At 43.0% G+C, this 20,660-nt stretch overlaps 1 protein-coding gene and 1 long non-coding RNA gene across 6 annotated transcripts in view; both read right to left on the reverse strand.

The window, feature by feature from the left end:
• RBM6 (RNA binding motif protein 6) overlaps nt 1-20,660 on the reverse strand; it is a 144,180-nt gene that overhangs the window by 97,633 nt on the left and 25,887 nt on the right. The window lies entirely within an intron of this gene.
• Nucleotides 12,283-20,631, reverse strand: LOC140914558 (uncharacterized). Its single transcript, XR_012159894.2, has 2 exons — nt 15,392-20,631; nt 12,283-13,562 (listed from the first exon to the last, which is right to left on the reverse strand). It is a non-coding gene; the product is annotated as an uncharacterized LOC140914558 (long non-coding RNA).

Consider the following 20,660-nt stretch of genomic DNA (forward strand, 5'->3'; position numbering starts at 1 on the left):
TTTCCCCAGCACCATTCTCTCATGGGAGAATTAGGGCCCAGGCAGGAGTGATCTCTTACTAGGAAGGACAGGCGTGTAGCCTGCACGAAGCCACATTCCTTAAGTTTCCAGGCACTCACGCTTGCCACGAATCTAGAACCCTATGGAATGAAAGAGCCCCAATGAGAGTGGCGGTGAGAGCAAGCCAGTGAAGGAATCCATGCAGCAGGAGTTTGGGATTAGGGAGTCATGACTAAGGAATAGTCTCCTCCAATACCAAAGGAAATCCCAATTGCCTAGAAATCTTAATTCAAACTTTTAAATACACTTCAGAAAAACTTGTCCACTAAAGTGAGGATAAAAGGTTAGGCAAAAGTTTGACACTAATTTCCAAGTGACAAAAGCTTCTTCTGAATTTGTAATAGTCATTTGGCAAGAAAATGCTTGCACAGGCATTAAAGCATGCCATTTAATTTTTTAAATCAGCAAATTTTACTAAGTATGCAGATATATACCAGGAAGTACTATTAACTTTAGCCATTGAAATAACTCATTAACATTGTAAAAGTACTACTTAACCTTCATACAGACCACTGAATCCATTCCACCTTCTAGACTTACAGACAGGAGATGTTTGGCTCTCAAACATAAGATGAAACCATTCCTCAACATCTGCAATGCTAGAAATAAATATCTAATACAGTGCACAAGATTGAGCTCTAATCCTTTAATCTTCCATTGGTTTATTGGATATTATGGATGAGTTCTGGGTTTAGCGATATTTTAGTACCTTTCTTTGTATTCTCATTTTTATATCTTTGGGTCCACAGAATTCAGTAAAGCTTATTAAACAAATTTCTTAAAGTCATATCTGTTTAAGAGTGACACATGAAAACTTTCAGTGTCTATTTGGCATATCACTAACTATAGTGTTAAAGACACAATCCTCTAATTTGGTCAAAATTTAGATTTATGATCTTTATGAAATTTAAGATTAATCATTTTTTTTAATTTCAACCAAACTGTTTCAAACCTCAAATATTTGGAGAATTTGAAAGTGAAATGGACTACGATGAGAGTGAAATTGAATTCGCTGATTCTCAGTGTCAAAACTAAAATAGACAAAGTAAGCCAGAGTATGTAGTGAAGAGTAACTTGGAATTTTAAAATGTTTTAGGCTTTAATAACCCAAGATGTTATCTGTAATGTAGGTAAGGAAATTTATCTCAAGTACATCTTAAATTGAGTCTCCCCTTTAACCAACTCAGATTATTTCCTTACATGAGATCGATGACATTTGCAAAGAAAAAATCATGCTATTTTGAACTTTAAATAGCATCGTAGAAAGACAGGAGTGAAAAGAGATTTTTTAGAATAAACCCCCTGTTCGTCCCAATGATTAGAAAACTGCCTTGATTAACATTGGCACAAATACTTAAAAACAGTGTAAGTTAGTTGTGAAGTAGTAACTAGAGAAGTAACAAGAGGCTTTTTTGATGGCCCCAAATTTTGGATCAATTTTACTAAAACCTGCTTCATTTTAGTCAAGTATGACGAGCTACCAAAATGTGACACTGCCTCCTCCCTCAGCAGCCTTATTTCCAAAGTTGAACTAGAGACCTTCCAAAGTGAGACTGCCAATAGCCTCAGGGCATGTCCAGACTAGAAAAAATGGCCAGGTTTTAATGTGTTAGCCCACAGCAGATGCATTTTAACTAGCAAATTAAACCCCATTTTACACCTAGTGTAGACTGGAAAAGTAGCGGTTTTAAAAGAGTTAACACTGACCACAACGTTATCAACTCTAGGCACTAAGTCGTATTTAACATCATGTAAATTTTTCAAAAGCATCTAAATCCCATTGTCCATTTATGCCAGAAGGAAGACACTGGATGTGGTTTAACTTTATTCTTAAATGTCTGGGAGTAGCTGGCAGATAAAAGTGTACAGTGCAGGTAATCCCATAATCCTTTCAATATATACCCTGGGGTCTTCCGTTGGCCCTCCACCTTACCCATCCTGGGACCTCACCATCCCCCCCATCGAATGTGGGTTAAAGGGGCTATAAAGAAGGGAGAGTTGGTTCCCTGCCATACCAGTCATAGGAGACCTGAACTCCCGTTTCTGCTCCTTTAAAGAATATCTCCTTTAAATGTTTTACCAATCCATGTATCTGGTCATTGTATCCCTAGAGAGTACCTACACTGGACATCCGCCACGTTTAAAATACAGGTTGCAACTTCATAGCCTATTTCCTTTTCATGTTTGCCCCAACAAAGCCCCCGCAAACCTGCTGTCAGGAAGGCAAAAAACCCTCCACTGCACCTTGGCCAATCTGGAGTTGAGGGAAAAATTCCTTCCCAGCCCCCCCGAGGAAGAAGCAACTAAGGCAATGCCCACAGCAGATGCTGACAATACCCAGTATCTCGCCACTAGTATAGCTCCTTCACTTAGTCCAGGTAAAAGAGGACTTTTCCAGCACTGGCATGCACCTATACAATCTCCCTTCTGCTGGTCCCTGGTGGATGAGGGGGATAGGTCTGAGTCCCCACACTAACCTGGTCTGCAGCAGAAAGTCACTTCCTGGCTCTCTAGCCTGTGAAGGGAGCACATATTTTCCAGTAAGCCAGACCAAGGCCATCACCACTTAGTTTGTGGTAAGGTTATTGTCCAACTATGCCAGAAGGAGGACAGGAGACACTGGATGTGGTTTAATTAGGCCTCAATTTTATTCATAAACATCTGGGAGTAGCTGGTAGAAAAAAGTATACAGTGCAGATAAGTCCATAATCATTTCAATATATACTTAAGGGGCTTCCATCAGCCCTCCTCCTTATCCACCCTCGTCCCCAGCCAACCCGCTGCTGGGACTTCACCATCCCCCCCCCCCTCGAATGAAGGGTAGGGGGGGCTACACAGGAAGGGGGTTCGCTCCCTGCCGTACCAGTCATAGGAGCCCCACACTCCCATTTCTGCTCCTTTAAAGAATACCTCCTTTAAATCCTTTACCAATCCATTTTATCTGATCACTGTATCCCTTTCCACCAGAGTACCTGCACTGGACATCTGCCACAAGGAGACACCAGCAATTAGCTTGACTGTCTCCCCCGAACACCTAGCTGGGTTCCCAGACATCTCCTAATGCCCTCTTTAATATCAGCCAAAAATATGTCAGCTCCCAAATCTGACAGGTAGACCCCATCCTCCCTGAATAATTCTGGTGCCCTGTATGCTATGGCTGGATGCGAAATTACCAACCCCCCTATGCCAGCCATGAATTTGGCCACCTCCCTATTCACATACCTCCTGGCCTTGTCAACCCGGGGGGGCTTCAAAGCTCCATCCCACACCCTGCGTTGCAGCATGTCCGACCACACCATTTTTACTCCTGGGAAAAGTTCAAGGATCTGCCCCAAGTCCCTCTTAGCTCTGATCATTAGGTCTACCCCTTTACACATTCCCAAATCATTTTCCCCAAGGTGAACCACAATTATATCTGGAGCCTGCCCATGGGCCCCCAAAGTGTGCAGAAGGGGCATCAGTTCGTCCCATAACATGCCCCTCCTCCCATGCCAGCTCAGGACTGCTTCACCACTGAGGCCCAGCTGCGGACCTCCAGCCAAACTGGAAGTCCGCCTATGCGCCCAATCAACAATACTGTGCCCGCAGATCCAGACCACCGTCTGCCTGGCCCGTCCACCAGCATCTGGAATGAGAACACAATGGAAAATTAACACTGATTCCCACATGGGGTCTCATGTACGTTCTGTACACTTCAGAACGAAAATGCCCAATTGCTTGAATTGCCCTATCCCCAGACCCAGCCGGACAACGGCCGCTGCTACCCCGATCCTGAATGAGCGAGAACTAAAATCATGTGCTGGGAGCCTCAACCCCACATGTCCAGGTAAAAGAGGGCTTTTCCTGCACCAGCATGGACCTAATACAGTCCCCCGCTCTCTTCATGCTGACCTGGCCTGCAGCAGAAAGTCACTCTAGCCCTTAGAGGGGCACACATCTTTTCCAACAAGCCAACCAACAGCCCTCACTGCTTAATCTGCAATGAGGTCACTTTCAACACTAACTTAGGCACTTACAAGCCAACACCCCATTGACTGTCAATGGGACTTAAGTTTTCTTTTCAAAACTGACTTTGATATCTTGGAGCCTAGGTGCTTTTACAAATTTCTACCAGTCACAACTTAAAACACAGACTTTTTTGTAATAATCTAAACATCCTCTAAAACAATGCTTTGGAAATGACAAAAACAAACTTAAAAACCACTCCATAAATCTGGATTTCTAACATAGGACACACACTGTCAGCATAAGTCACGCAACGCAGAAACTCAGATTCTCAGCCAGTCTGTTAATTTTGGATGCACCTTCTAAAGACTCTCCTTGCCTCAGACACTGCCAGTATATAAGACGCAGCACGCAACCAGATGGTTAAAGCTTAGGTCGCAACTTTATTAGCTAAGAAACAGCAACATAGAAGAGGTAAGAAACAGTGCTCCCAGCCCAAACCAGCCAGTAGCTAATGGTCCAGCCTGGCTCTCAAATGCTGATCATCCAGGCATCCCATACACTCAAGGGGAGGCGAAGGATTCAGTCCAGTATCTAGTTTGGGAGTGGCTGGGTCATTACACATATTGAATCTATTTCCCCATGTTAAGTATCCTCACACCTTCTTGTTGTCAACTGTCCGAATGGGCCATCTTGATTATCACTACAAAAGTTTTTTTCTCTCCTGCTGATAATAGCTCATCTTAATTAATTACAGGTTTCAGAGTAGCAGCCGTGTTAGTTTGTATTCGCAAAAAGGAGTACTAGTGGCACCTTAGACACTAACCAATTTATTTGAGCTTAAGCTTTCGTGAGCTACAGCATCCAATGAAGTGAGCTATAGCTCATGAAAGCTTATGCTCAAATAAATTGGTTAGTCTCTTTAAGGTGTCACTAGTACTCCTTTTCTTTTTGCTTAATTAGCCGCTTACAGTTTGTATGGCAACTTCCACCTTCTCTGTATGTATGTGTATATCCTCTTACTATATGTTCCATTCTATGCATCCGATGAAGTGGGCTGTAGCCCACGAAAGCTTATGCTCCCCTATAAATTTGTTAGTCTCTAAGGTGCCACAAGTACTCCTGTTCTTTCTATATAAGAAAAAGTCCCAAAAAATGAGATTGTCCCTTTAAAAACGGGACATCTGGTCACCCTACACTTATACATCCCCGGATCATATCAACCCTTTCTGCCAGAGCATCGCACTGGGAGTTCATGTTCAGTTACATGTCTGCTATGACCCCTAAACCCTTTCCAGAGTCCCTGCTTTCCAGGCTACAGTCCCTGTTGTGTAGAGATGGGCTGCATTCCTCAGTCCAGATGTCTGAGCTTGGATTTGGCTGTAGTAAAGACAACATAGCACACAAATGTAGGGTTAAAGCACACACCGCAACTTTATTATTAAACATCAGCGTCAGAGGGGTTAAGAAACACCACCCCTTACCAAATCTCCAGCACTAACAGTCCAGCGCAGCTCCCAATTATTGCTTTCCACAACAGCTCCCATCCCTGTACCCAGGTTTGGCACCTGGAAACCGGCCCCTGATATCAGCCGCCTGCTGCAGGGCATGTCAGCAATAAGCATGGATTTTCCTCACTTTCCCCCCTGCCCACAGAGTGGAAAGAAAATGCCCAATCCACCCTTTTAGGTCTGCCAAAAATATGTCTAAGCTCTCGGCAGACAGCTCCACACCATCTTTCCTGTATCTTTTACGGCCCACATAGCAAATCTCCCGATGGGTGATTGAGCCCCCCATTTCCTGAAGGAACTTTGCTACCTCCCTATTCACACCCTTCCTGGCCCACTCAATCCCAGTGATTTTGGTGGCTCCTGGCCAAATCTGCTTCTGGAGCATCTCGGATCACACCAGCTTAACCTACTTCAACAATGAGAAGCACGTCCCTTTTTATCTTGAGTACTAAGATAACAACAGTGGCTGTCACTAGGCCATTTTCACCGAGATGCACAATAAGAACCTGCAGTGGGCAAGAGTGAGCTGCTAAAGAATGCAGGAGTGGCATTAGCTGGTCCTACAGTATGCCTTCCCTGCATGCCAGAACACATGAATGGCTTCGCGTCCGAAGCCCAACTAGGAACCATTTCGACTGCTGGTGGCCCGCTTGTGGGCCCAACGAATAACACTGCGGCCAATTATCCAAACATCAGGCCGAGATGCTCCATCATTCCCTGCAAGGATAACAAAAATACCACCATATTTAACAGGACAACAGTTCTATCCTTCCCTTCCTGAAGGCAGCATCCCCCAGCCTGAGGGCGGAGGTTGCAGTCTGACTGCCAATGGCCTATAGACTGAATTGCAGGTGCATTGCAACCTAACGCGGCCTCAGAAGCAGCTGCCCCTCTTCCAAAAGAGAGGGAATCACAGACACCTAGTTTTCAGCCCAGAAATATAATTCCCATTTTAGCACCAGAGGGAAATGGAATCTGGTCAAGTACTTCACGTCTCCATGAATAAACTAATGGCTCCCACAGGATAGCTGGAAAGCCTGGAATACACACAAGGAAAGCAAATCCTTTCGTCATCACATTCCCTTAAAGTCTGGGATCCTCTGCCAGCCCCATCAATTTGGAGTCAGCACCGCAGATCCCAGGCCCCAATGGAGGTCATTCCAGACCAGACACATAACTGAACTATCATTAGCAGACATTGCTAGGATCTCACTTGCCCAAAGGCACCCAAAAAAAGGCAGCCACGAATGACACGTTGAAGAAAACAGCTTTGCAACGGCTAGCACATGTGCTTGGTAAGGCCTGAACCAGATCAAAAGAATCTGAATCATGTGACACCTGGGATCTTCAATCGCAACCAACCTTTAAGATGCCTCTGAACCACAAATCCCCAGGCAATAATCAGGGAATCCTGCAAGCACCACAAGGTCACCCATTGTGATGAGACTGTGCAAGAGCAAGGGGGATGTTAGGAACAGATTCCGTAGGCAGTCACCTAATTTTAGGGGCAGCTCCTGCCTGATTTTCCCATCAGTCAGACAGGGGAAGTGGAATGTCTGCCCCTTTAAGGACATCGTGAATATTACCAGGAGCTGCCACACTAAGGTGACTGGACCAGCCCAGCTGCCCCTTCCACAATAGCCAGGCAGGGAAGTGGAGGTATCTGATCCTTTCATTGTATCCTTGCACACTGCTGGGGTGGCAGAGCAGCTGCTGCCCTGGGCAACCATGACAGTGCTGCTCCAGCTCAGCCCGACTGCCATTTCCCCACCAGCTGGGACATCGCTGGAGGGTCAGGAGGATGGTAGTTTGCATCCTAAGAGCCAAGCTCTCTCCTCCAATCTGTGGAAGAGGCAAGCCTACAATGGACCAACAGCTTTGTGATCTGTACTTGCTGAAGCTCCAGTATGGGTAACACTCAAACACAGAACCTGGCAACTCCTAAAATTCAAACTTTGTTAAATCCACTTTGTACATCCCAAATACCTTTGGAGCTATAGATTTTTCTACCAATCCAAGAGCAGCTTACTCAAGGACTGTGATACCTGGACCCGGTCTCAGTTGCCTGAGGCATGTCGTCACCAAGTCCATGCAGATGAAGATGAAATTCCCCAGTCACACTCATCCTGAATAGGATTGGAGATCACCTGTTGCTTTTGTCCCCTAGATCTGAGGGGAAAAGGGTGACGAAACTTCCCTGCTGTTATTCCAGACGTCAAGGCCACAATCCACAAGGAAGGCCCCACTAAGGCATCTCAGAACCAGAGATCTGAATCAGAGGATGTCCAGAAAGTCAAGCGGCACCTCCTTCACCAGAGCGACAGGCCCAGCCACACTCCCACTCTATGTTGCATTCTCCCCCCTCTTGGGTATCTTCAACAAGGCACCAAATGAAACGGCAGCTAATGGCACCTCTGCATGGCCCATGAACTGGCCAATCCCAGCTGTGGGGGATAAACGGGCAGGGGGGAAAGGCCACCACACTGATTTAGCAAAACAAATCCACAACAAACAAACAGATCACCACATTTTAGAGCCAACTCTCTCACTAGATTAAAGAGGACAAGAGCACTCAACATTGCTTCCAGCTCATTTTACTCCTCACCACATGCAACTGTATTTAATGAGCTGGATAAGCAGAATTCAATAACCACATCAGCAAACTGGTTGTTCATGTTATCTGTAATCTACCAAGAACATATAAGTGCTTAGGTCTATCAAACGGTTAAATGACGAAAGCTAAACAAATTACAACAAATATACCTGTTACCTTAATGTCCTCCAAGTGCCTAGGCTCTGCATCACACTTCAGTCTCACTCAGACCTCAGCAATACTAATTACAAAAGGGGGAACTGAGAACGAAGTAGCACCCCTCATTCTAAATTTATTTTAAATTTACACATTAGACCCCAGAGGTTAATGCAGCTCTTCATAGTCATATGCTTATAGTCCAAAAATAATCATAAACGATTACAGCTGTATGGTTAAGATTTTCAAGGGAGTCTAAGGAATTTGGGCACCATTTGGCATTTTTGAAAATATCCAGCCATAAACTGGACTGAAATGCTTTTAACAAATGGTAAAACAGAGTAACAGCAGCAGCGGAACATGTACATAGACAAGCAAAGATATTTTAATTTTCATTATTTGAGCCACAAGGCATTGTACATTCCAAATCTACAACTCTGTCTACACACAAAGTTGCATCAGTTTAACTACAGGTTTCAAGCCAATTTAATTAAACTGGTGGAAGTGTGTGTATGGTGACTCACAGTACCTGTAATTTGCAGATGCTAGCTAAACCAATAGAAGTGAGGGTTCAACTGCTATAGGTGTCCATACAAGGGTTTGCACCAGCTTAACTTTATTTTAAACACAGTTAATTTAAACCAGTGCAACCTGTATGTAGGCAAACCCTGAGTTTAAACTTCTGTAGCAAGGTCAACTCTTGCTGGGGAAACAGAGAACCCTGAACTTGCTCTTTACCATGTAGTAAAATAGGAATTCTAACATTTAACTCTTTGGTTTCAAAGCATATTTGTAAGTTATATATTCTGCTAACAGTTAGGGATCTTAAAATGTGGATTTGGAGGCAAGTTAGACACATTTAACTTCAACTGTATCCTAATATAACTTGTCAGTTAAAAAAAATTTCTGGCCAATACACTGAACTAAAAAATAAAAGTGCTAATTAAAAACTTCCTCTTATTCTGCTGTCATCTAGATACCAGTACGAGAACATTTACAGCAGGCTATAATTTCAACAATTCTACACCAGTATTTTACACAGTGAGCAGATTTTTCTGAGAACACAGATCTGTCACAGGATCATATTAGCATTACCAGTGCAAACAGTCAGTGGTTTGAGGCATTTGGGAATGGACGAACTTAAACCAACAATACTAACATAGCGTGTGCCTGGGAGTGAAGAGGCTGGTATGGTAGAGAGAAGATCAGGACAAAAAATACTGAAGGTACCTGAAGAAAAAACTGAGTTTTTAGAAGAAGTCTTCAATAAATCCTAATTTTATATTACCTCTGATATAGCAACACTTCAGGCAGATATTTGTACTGATGCAGAGAAACCTCCCAGACCAATGAACCACTGTAACAAGCTATTTTATTTTGTTAACTTTTTTCTCTCCCTCCGTCCAAAAAAACAACAACTTTTAGAAGTATTGCATTAGACTTCACGAACATAAATTCAGACAGGATCAACTCCTGCTGTGATGAGTTCTGCATAAATATGCAGGAGTTCAAAACACTATTGTTACTGGAAGAGATGCACAATAGTACGCATTTAAGACTATATAAATGGCAGCACTGCCTGAGCCACTAAGTTCACTTACTATATAACTGAGGAAATAAATTCTGTGCTCCTAATCTTTGCTAAGGTATAATACACTCTGTGTAAATAATGTCTACACAAATTAATTTTTTTTCCATCCTCCATGTTAAAGTTTTCTTCCCGCAGAGGGTTCAGGTGATGTGATGATACATTAAAGGGGACTTGATAAGCTAAAACAAAAAAACAAACATTTGGCACATAATCCTAACCACCAGGATAAAGTTCTGAATTTAAGACCTACCTGGCCCCTGGCCTTTGCAGGTCCTGAAGTCCAATCCCACGGCAGATAATCAGCTTCTAACACTAATGCACAATGATCTCACATTTATCATAGGGCAACCCCATACCAACTCATCCCAGATGAACTTATTTATCCAGTACATGGGACGCCCATTTATAAACACAATATCGCAACGCTCATACATTTTATTTTTAAATAGTAAAATAAACTGGTTAAAAAAACATAAAACCATTAAATATTGTGAAACATATCAAACCATCTTTTACCCAAACCACACCAATTCTAACAGGGAATCACTAGTATAGTACATGCTGAAATGTCAGCAGCTGATGATTCTTGGTGGGACTAGAATTCAGAATATACAGGAAAAAAGTGCTTAGCATTTGATGTAATTCTGGGTTTATATGAATTTCTCTGCTAAACCTGTGTGCTACATAAGTCATATGTAAATAAGATAGACTTCTTTAAAGCCATGAAGAGTTGGATGGAAGGGCAGGGGCAGAAAAGATTGTTTCCTAGTATTGGATGATAGGTTATAACAGAAACCTTGTCCAAAACCCAAAAACTGAGATGTTGCTCCCTAGTTCCCTCCATACACCCCCTTTGCTCCTCTCCCAATCCTTTCTCTTTCTATTCCTTTGCCTTCTTTTCTGTTCTCCCCCTTATTTTGGAGGAAAGGAAAATCAATAAAATATAAAAAAGTAAATAAACCAGGTCCTATTTCCCAACCACTGTAGACTGAGAATACAAAACCATAAACTCTTTGCAAGGTAAAAATCTACCACTTTATTAATGATAAATAAGTTACTGCCCCCTCTGTACTGAAAGGGTAGCACCACACACACTCAAAATACAATGACAGGTTTCAGAGTAACAGCCGTGTTAGTCTGTCTTTGCAAAAAGAAAAGGAGGACTTGTGGCACCTTAGAGACTAACCAATTTATTTGAGCATGAGCTTTCGTGAGCTACAGCTCACTTCATCGGATGCATACAGTGGAAACTGCAGTAGACATTATATACCCACAGAGACCATGAAACAATACTCCCTCCCACCCCACTGTCCTGCTGGTAATAGCTTATCTAAAGTGATCATCAAGTTGGGCCATTTCCAGCACATATCCAGGTTCTCTCACCCTCTGCCCCACCCCCCCACATAAACTCACTCTCCTGCTGGTAATAGCCCATCCAAAGTGACCACTCTCTTCACAATGTGTATGATAATCAAGGTGGGTCATTTCCAGCACAAATCCAGGTTCTCTCACTCCCTCACCCCCCTCCAAAAAACCACACACACAAACTCACTCTCCTGCTGGTAATAGCTTATCAAAAGTGACCACTCTCCCTACAATGTGCATGATAATCAAGGTGGGCCATTTCCAGCACAAATCCAGGTTTTCTTACCCCTCCCCCCACCCCCATACACATACAGTTTGTGTGTGTGGTTTTTGGAGGGGGGTGAGAGAACCTGGATTTGTGCAGGAAATGGCCCACCTTGATCATCACACACATTGTGAAGAGAGTGGTCACTCTGGATGGGCTATTACCAGCAGGAGAGTGAGTTTGTGGGGGGGGGTGAGGGGGTGGAGGGTGAGAAAACCTGGATTTGTGCTGGAAATGGCCCAACTTGATGATCACTTTAGGTAAGCTATTACCAGCAGGACAGTGGGGTGGGAGGGGGTATTGTTTCATGGTCTCTGTGTGTATATAATGTCTACTGCAGTTTCCACTGTATGCATCTGATGAAGTGAGCTGTAGCTCACGAAAGCTCATGCTCAAATAAATTGGTTAGTCTCTAAGGTGCCACAAGTACTCCTTTTCAAAATACAATAAACAACAATGCTGCACCAACAGAAAGGCACTGATGCCAAAAGAGATACCAAAAACTTTTAGAAATATGAAGGCAAACATAACATATCATACAGATTAAAACAATTTTATCCTTAAACTACAACCAGTTCATCCTTTGAGAGAGGGCATGCAGAAATGACCCAGTCCAAAGAGGCAAGAGGGGTTGACCCCTCTTGCCCCTTCACTGGAGAAGCCCCAACCCCTTCAGCCTAGAGGGACTAAAACAGTCAAAGCTGCTAAGTACCCTGAAAGGGACAACACTTCTCCTTGCTGTGAAGGGTCACAGCCTAAAGACTTGATCCCGTGGGAGGGGAAAAAAGCCACAATATTGAAAGGTTGTACGTTTCAGCTTTATTAAGGACAAAATATTACAACAGTATATACACAGAATATCCCAGATTCTAATAAAGAGCAGGGACCATCAATAAAAAATTCCATAAGAGGGTTGGAAGCTGCTTATGAGGCAAAATGGGGGCAGAACAGGAGCCCTGAATTAAAATGCTACTAAACACTTTATCATCTCATACTTATCAAATGATCTGTGATGGGAGATTTTTACTAACTCATGTAGGAAAGAAACTAATTCAATAAGAAATGTTAACGCAGGCAGACTGCTGACTCATGAAGGGAATAGGAAGTTTCAGATTTTGTGCTGGGGAGGTGAAAAGGTTGAGCACAGCTGTATTCCAAAAACGTGTCGCAAAAAGCTGTGACAGTGTTTTATGGACAGCCTTGTCTGCTGCTGCATTTCAGGGTTGTTGTATAAATCGTTCTCTGTAGCAGGGCTAATCAGTTAGTCAAGTACCTCTGCACAGAGTCTATCAACAATCCATTGCCTACCTCCCAGACACCTCCCTGGGTGAGGATAAAGTCCCAGGGAATGCCTTCTACTGGAAAGAGGTGGACTACTACAGCAGACTTGTCAAAAGCCAATTGTCCATCCAGCTGGAAGGACCAACAAGAGCCAGTATTACTGTTCAGCAAGGACCAATGCTTTGGTCCTGGCCACTCTAGCTGGCTACAAACAAGATTCAATTGCTTCTCGTAGGCTGGCATTGAAAATACCTTCCCCGATCTCTGACAGGTGAACACCATCTGGGCTGAACAGCTCCGGGGAAGAATACATAATCTGGTCATGCCTTAAAACTGAGATCCCAAACATGCTGCAAAATTTGGAGAGTTCCTTAATAATCATCTTCCTGGACTTCTCTACAACTCCTGGGGGTTTGTCTAACACTGGCCATGTCCTAGGCAGTAGAGTGGACCACACAATCTTTGTCTTGGGAAACATTGAACACAACGTTGTAAGGTCATTTTTCATGCTCTTGATTAAGCCCAGCCTTGATTGGTGAGCCAAGTCATTTTCCCCTAAGTGTATAATTATCACATCAGGCAAAACACCCCTCTGCACGACAGACTGTATTAGAGACAACAACTCATCCCATAGCATGTCCTTCGTACCCAACCACGATACATGAGCCCTGATGGGGTCTATCCCTAATCGTGCTCCATATGGATGGCACCAACCCCTCTTCCACAGTGAGGTCACCACTGTGTGGCCACAAATCCACACTTCCAGAGGATTAGCCTGAGGGGGTCGAGTCACTCCTGAAAGGAAACAACAAAAGGCTTCAGTTTAGTATGATCCTGCCCCCCACCTCCTCCCAAACAATCCCCACTACCCAGACCATCATCTTGCCTTGCGATGCTATGTAGGGTATGTGAGCTTGCAAATATGGGTATTGTGGGGCTAGCAGTGTCAGAGTGGTGGTACTTGGAGCCTTTGAGAGGTGGTGGGACAGGAAAGTGCAGCAATGCCTTGTGCAATTTCACCAGCACCGGCAGGCTGTGATAATGCAAGGCAGCAGTTTAAGGAAGCTGCCATGTCCCTCCAACTACAATCATGGCTGCTATGAGGGATCTGGGATTAGGTTATATTGGAAAAGAGTACGCCAAAGTGAAGGGACAACAAAGTCCTCAGGACATAACAAGCAAGAGCTCTACTTTAATGTAGAGAGAGACCACTCTCCCTTCGCATGCTCCCTGGATGAGGAAAATGGAGAGCTTATGACCCAACGTGGGGATGCTCAGTCCAAGAAAGAAATATATAAAATCCCCACTGACAAGGTGTTAACTACTAGACCTACCATGAGCTCTTACCAAGTGAATAAGCCTTACACACAGAACACAATTTTAACAGACATCTACTGAAATATTTCTGACGCTAACCATCCACTGCTCTGATATACGGGATAGACTGCACCAGGAAGAATCCCCTTTTTAGTTTGCCTGTGGAGCCTACAAATTGAAACGTAAATGGGATTCCAATGTGACAAAGCTTAGCCAGAATGAGTGCGAAGTTAAATTCCTGGGTCAAGTACCAGGAAGAACTGTGTTAAACAACTGGTGTGGAATGGAGCCAAGGACACGGCGGCAGTGCACGTACTGTCCACCTGCCATGCCATTTCTGCAGGGCTATGGAGATCAAACACAAATTGGCGTGCTTGATTCCAGGGAAGGAAAGCGGCTACGTTAATATCACTCCCTTGCTGACTGGACTACAGAGCAGTACTCAAGGGACACAAACAAGGGAAAGAGCTGCAAAAGTCACTAAAAATGAGACAAAAGGGTTAAAGAGGGAAAGGATTCAGCGCCTATGAAAAAAGGTAATGGGAAATGGTCTTTGGTGCTGATGGCACTCATCAAAACCAAAAATTATTCCAAAAATATTAAAATATAATAGAACAGCTGCTATTAACAAGCAGCTTCTAAAAGAGGTCATGCACATTGTAAGGTAATACCATTAATTCCCTACACAGCACTATTGTTATTGGCCAATACAAATTTCCTATCCTCCACAATTGGACACTTGCACTCAACTGGTCCCTCTTCCTCCTCCTACTGGCAGGGATGACACCTCTCTTGTTTCCCCCCTGCTCTGAAGACTAAGATCATGCCTCTGGTATCATGGCACAAGTGTCCCCTCCATCCCCCCCAGCTCTGGTGCTCAGTCCTTCCATGACACCCTTGTCCAGTTCTTGCATCACAAATACACAGGGGCCCTTAGGATCATAGGTCTGCCACAGCAGTGTCTGTCCTCAGATACATTTCTGGGATGCTCCCTACCTCTAATACAAATCTAGTCAGCCCCGCTCCCTGCACCCAAGTCAGCCCTGTATTACTACCCAATTAAAAAGGTATTCCCAGCTCTCACTATACAGTGCCCTCAGGAACTTCCCTTCACTTCATCTTTCCACAAGTTCTCAAAGGAAACATTTATAGGATCTCCTTGATAAAAAAAAAGGGGGGGATTCATTCAAACCCCAAGTCTCCCTGCTTCCCAACATTTCTATGCAGAAATCATTTAAAATGTACTTAAATAGGCTGCTGTAGACCTCACTTCTCCCTCTACCAATACTACCTCCACCCTGGCTCACCTGATCCCTCCAGCTCCGCTTCACAGGACTCCTCTCTGGGCGCTCCGTTCTCCACCTCGGCCAATGTGTCCATCCTCCGCAAGGGTCTCCCAGCCCGGGAAGAACTCCTCTTGGCTCCCCAGATGCGCTCGTAGAGTAAGCTGGCACATCCTCACAGGTCTACCAGCAACCTCTCCTTGAAGCTCATTTCCCCTAAACAGCTTCCCCAACCGTCGGTACCAACCCTAGCACGAATCTCAGTTGAAAAACAGACCCTTCCAAGCTCTTTCCACCTCAGAGAGTTTCCAGAGGAACAATTCACTTGAACAGAAGGCTGAGGATGGTGGAGTATAGCCCACCTCATGCTCTCATTCATAACTTTGGTTTGTCTTTGTATTTGGCAAATACTGGTGCAGTGTTTCTTAAAGTAACATGACTCATAATAGGCAGCCAAAGGCCCTTCAAAATAAAGACAGCTCCTCACCCTCTGGTGGGCAGGGCATACATACAGTGATCCTAAACGTTCTGTGCACACTGGACACACAAGATCATTTCTCAGTCTCTTTGTTTTATGTTTAAACCCTACCTAGAAAAATAGAAATAAAGATTGAAGAAAAAAGTTTGGAGGAGCTATGTCTGGGTTTTAAAGTACAAGCAAGTTTATAAAGTGAAGAGTTGTGTTCATGTGAGATCCCTTGAAGACCTTCAAACTTTTCTGGCAGTGGCAGCATCATGTCAAATTTACAGGAAGTAACATGGGAAGAAGCGAAGCACATGACAAAACTGGTCCAGTGGCATTTCACACATGATTAAAAGCTCCACCACATACAACACACAAGGTTAGGTGTCCTTGAAAACCTTGACCCCTTCTGGGCCACTGGAGATCAAGTTATTCTGAATGGAGAAAAGGGAGCTATTAGTCAATTACATAACCACTTCTCACAAGGCTTTCATAAGCAAATCACTAGTATCTACCAAAAAGGCAGCTCATCTTTCACTCTGACTGGGAATGCATACTTATCAGAACAAGAAGAAGGGGTTTCAGAGCAAAATGGCTTCTAACTCTTGAGAAAACACTACAGACACCATTCTCAAGACATTAACTGAGCTGGCAACTGATACCCTCCAAAAAGGTACAGCCAGAGGAAGAGACAACAATCTAAACTATTAATGTACTTATTTTTGATGATATTATCACACATGATTATGGTGGGGGGGGATACAAAAAAAACCCAAAACTGTCCGAACAAATTTTCTTGGTACCTCTAACATGTAGGTACACGCATTAGCCCAAAAGTTAGAGGTCCAACTTAAACCACGTAAACATATGGAAGCTCATAAGATAGAACATATTTGGTCTGAATATTAGACGTCTAACACAAATCTGTGAATGTCCTGGGTTCTTGGGTTAAAGTCAGGTGAACTCATAATATAGTAGTTAAGCCAGTTCTCTTGATTAGTTTCTCTACTTTTTTTTAAACCCAGATAATTGTTTTACTGTTTGTATGCCTCTTAGGCCAAACTGTCTAAAGGGTAGATAGCCCATATGCACATCAAAATCACGCACCATTGTGTCAGAAACAGTACTGAAAGATCAGCAAGTGCAGAGATTAAAATGTTTTTCCCTTAATGCACATGCATCATTGTTAAAAATGCATCTTTATAGGCTTATATAAATTAATCAAACTACTAATCTCAGAGAAAGACTAACTACTGTAAAACACATTTTGTCAAATTAGTCTTGAAAAAAGTCACACAGCAAGACTCAGCGTAATAAAATAAGATTAGGGCCCTAACAAATTCACGGTCATGAAAAACGCATCCCGGACCATGAAATCTGGTCTCCCCCTGTGAAATCTGGTCTTGTTTGCTTTTACCCTATACTATACAGATTTCACGGGGGAGAGCAGTGTTTCTTAAACTCGGGGTCTTGACCCAAAAGGGAGTTGCAGGGGGGTCACAGTATTGCCACCCTGACTTCTGTGCTGCCTTCAGAACTGGGCAGCCGGAGTGCAGCGGCTGTTGGCTGGGCACCCAGCTCTGAAGACAGCGCCCCGCCAGCAGCAGTGCAGAAATAAGGGTCGCAATACCATACCATCACAACCTTATTTCTGTGCTGCTGCCTTCAGAGCTGGGCGGCCAAAGAGTGGTGGCTGCTGACTGAGGGCCCAACTCTGCAGGCAGCAGCCCAGAAGTAAAGGTGGCAGTACCACAACCCCCACAACAATAACATCGCAAATCCCCTCCACACACACACAAAACTCCTTTTCGGGTCAGGACCCCTACAATTACAACACCATAAAATTTCAGATTTAAATAGCTGAAGTCATGAAATTTATGATTTTTGAAATCCTATGTCTGTGAAATTGACCAAAATGGACAGTGAATTTGGTAGGGCCCTACATATGATAAAAAGAGCTTAACAGTCATTAAACTGTTCTGAACACTAATTATGGGACATTTATTCCACACTGAGTGTTGTTAGTTATTGGCCACTTCCTTTCCCCAATATCTGCAGTCCTCCTTCTCTCCAAGACACATTGCCAACATGAAGTGCACAATTAGACTCATTAATAACATTAAAATAATATATAGTTCTTGCTGTGTTGACACAGACGTTGCACTCTTACCCACGCATAGACGGACTTAGCACTAGCTCTTTTGAACTATGTTGTCTTTTTTTTCACCAAAATAATCAATATAGCTGGTGTGCATAGGTGTATTACCTAGCACCTTCCATGATGAAATTTGCAGCATGATGTTGCCTTTGATTGTATGCATATTTAAGCACACACACCATTACTGCAGTAGTAGAGTCCCAATCTTCCAAACAGGGCTCCTACTTCCAAACACACTTAACTTTTCAGAAAAACTAAACTTTGAGCTCAGTTTTTCTGTTTCTCAGCTCAATTTTTTTAAGTTGGGTTTAAGTAAGCTTTCACCTTTTTAGTTACCTGATCAGGAAAAGATGTTTTCCACATTTTTAGAAAGTTACTTTGTTGTCACACACATACACAAAGGAAAGTTACTGATGTGATAAGTTACATAACTTCTGAGATTCCTGACTGGTATTTAAATTCTCAGGCATGTTACAACAACATATTTTGTTTTGTATCGAATCTCAAATCTTTGGATTGTCAAAACAATGCATCTGGCTAAAGCATGGTTATGTGGACTATGAATAATTCTGCACTACTGCAGACAAGTCAATAGGAAGCAGGGCTACTGACCAATCAAACTAGCTGACACAGAGTCAAGCAACAATTTTAAGTAGCCCACAGAACATAAGCTACTTTTTAAAATGTCAACCCTTTCCCTCCCCAAAAAAGTATTTACTACTATTTTAAATTAACAGAAATACATTTCTTGCTAAGATGATGACATGACAACTGAAACAGAACATTTCATTTACAGAGTATAAGGGAAATTTGCACTTCTTGGGTTAAAGAATAACCATCAGTGGGCATTAAGGCCTCAGCATGCAGCTTCAGACATTACCGCCCACATCTGGACACCTCTGGAAACTGTGGGGCAATAGCTCTCTACCAAAAGCCTAACCATACATCCAAATTGATTGGAGGTGCAAGACTTGTGAAGAGAAGCCCAGGTTGGAATTCATTTTTTACTGAGAAGGAACATCATACTCCTGAGAAAGAGTATTAGACAGAACCATGTCTGTATATGTACAAACATGCAGTGTTGTAGCTGTGTTGGTCCAAGACATTAGAGAGACAAGGTGGGTGAGGTTAAAAAAAAACCAAAACATATTACCCCACCCAGCTTGTCTCTGTGTACAAATATAATGCTTGATAATTGTGGTGTTGCACTGTATTAATTTCATAAGCTTGATGTTAGCCACGCTGTGTTACACTCAAGGAGGATGGAAGGGAGCAGAGAGGCACTACCCATATCCTCAGTGAATCCTGCTTGTTAGGCAAAAGCAGGTGACATCACTATGGGACATTCGTTCGTTCAAGGGACTGAGGAAAGATGGAGGCACTCCTTTGACAGCTGCTCAGAACCAAAAATGTAATTAAAGCTTTCCCTTTGTGAAATACTCTTTTGTTCCAGGTTTAATTGTAAATAAGTAATGCATTGACCCCAGGCATTACAACTATCCAGCAAGTAACCCAGACCAGCAATGGTACAATGCAATGTCCAGCATAGAAACTTTACATTTTTTTTTGTTTGTTTGTTTTTAAATAAAAACACAAGAGTCTCCTTCTTTTAAGGGTTTGTAAAATGAAAAATTCACTTTGGAGCAGAAGCTGTTCAGTATCATCAGAGCAGGGAGAGATGCTTTCAGATGGTTTCCCATTGTATCCAGAATTTTCTTTCTATTGTAATTCTAACAACATCCCCAGGAATCATCCCTCATTCCCTACCATTGCACTTCCTTGTTTCGACACCTTTTTTTCCACCTAGAAAGGAACCCTGCAAGTCTTGTGAATACATGTCAGAAGCACAAAAAAGTGAACCAGGAAGATGAAAAAAAAGTCATCCTTTGATAAGAGGAAAGCCATCCTAATCCAGAATCTGGTACTTGTGTATACATACATATACACCGGACCCTCGTTACAACGTGGGATTTGGGATCCATATGCACTACCGCGTTAAAATGAATTGCAATTAAAGTAATTAAATTTGGGATCCATGGCCGTGACCGCATTATATGCGAATTCGCGCTATATAGACGTGTGCTCTAGCGAGGGTCTGGTGTGTGTGTCTATAGATATAGACACACACACACACACACATATATATAAAGTTACATTTTGACCTGTGTTTCATAGCTATGATGTACTACAATAGCTTGGGATTACAAAAATAACATTTGTCAGTGATGCAAGGTCTCATGAGAAGTCTATTTGTATAGAATTTTTTCCAGAGTGCAGTCACCTCATGGTTAAGACCGACTGCCCAATAAAAAGATTTAACAGGTAACCTCTATAGGGAACAAACATTGCCCACTGTGCATACAGGTTTTGTTCCTGAAGGAGTTCATCAGACAGTTTAGGTGCTTTCTGTCACTCACACATGGCTAGAGCACAGGTAGTACATGTGCTTAACTCTGAAGTACCAAATCTATGACTGATGCCATCAATCTTGAAGACGGCAAGAATATAGACTAGTATTTAGATGACTCAATAGGTATTTTCAGGCCATACTACCTAGGATTATGGCACCAAACAATTTAAATAAAAAGAATAAGTGAGCACCAGTCTGATAAAGGCCTCTTGATAACCCCACCCCAGCTCCCTAAGACCAGAAGCACTGAAAAAACTCTCTC

The sequence above is a fragment of the Lepidochelys kempii genome, chromosome 7, assembly GCF_965140285.1.
Source record: "Lepidochelys kempii isolate rLepKem1 chromosome 7, rLepKem1.hap1, whole genome shotgun sequence".
Classification (NCBI taxonomy): domain Eukaryota; kingdom Metazoa; phylum Chordata; order Testudines; family Cheloniidae; genus Lepidochelys; species Lepidochelys kempii.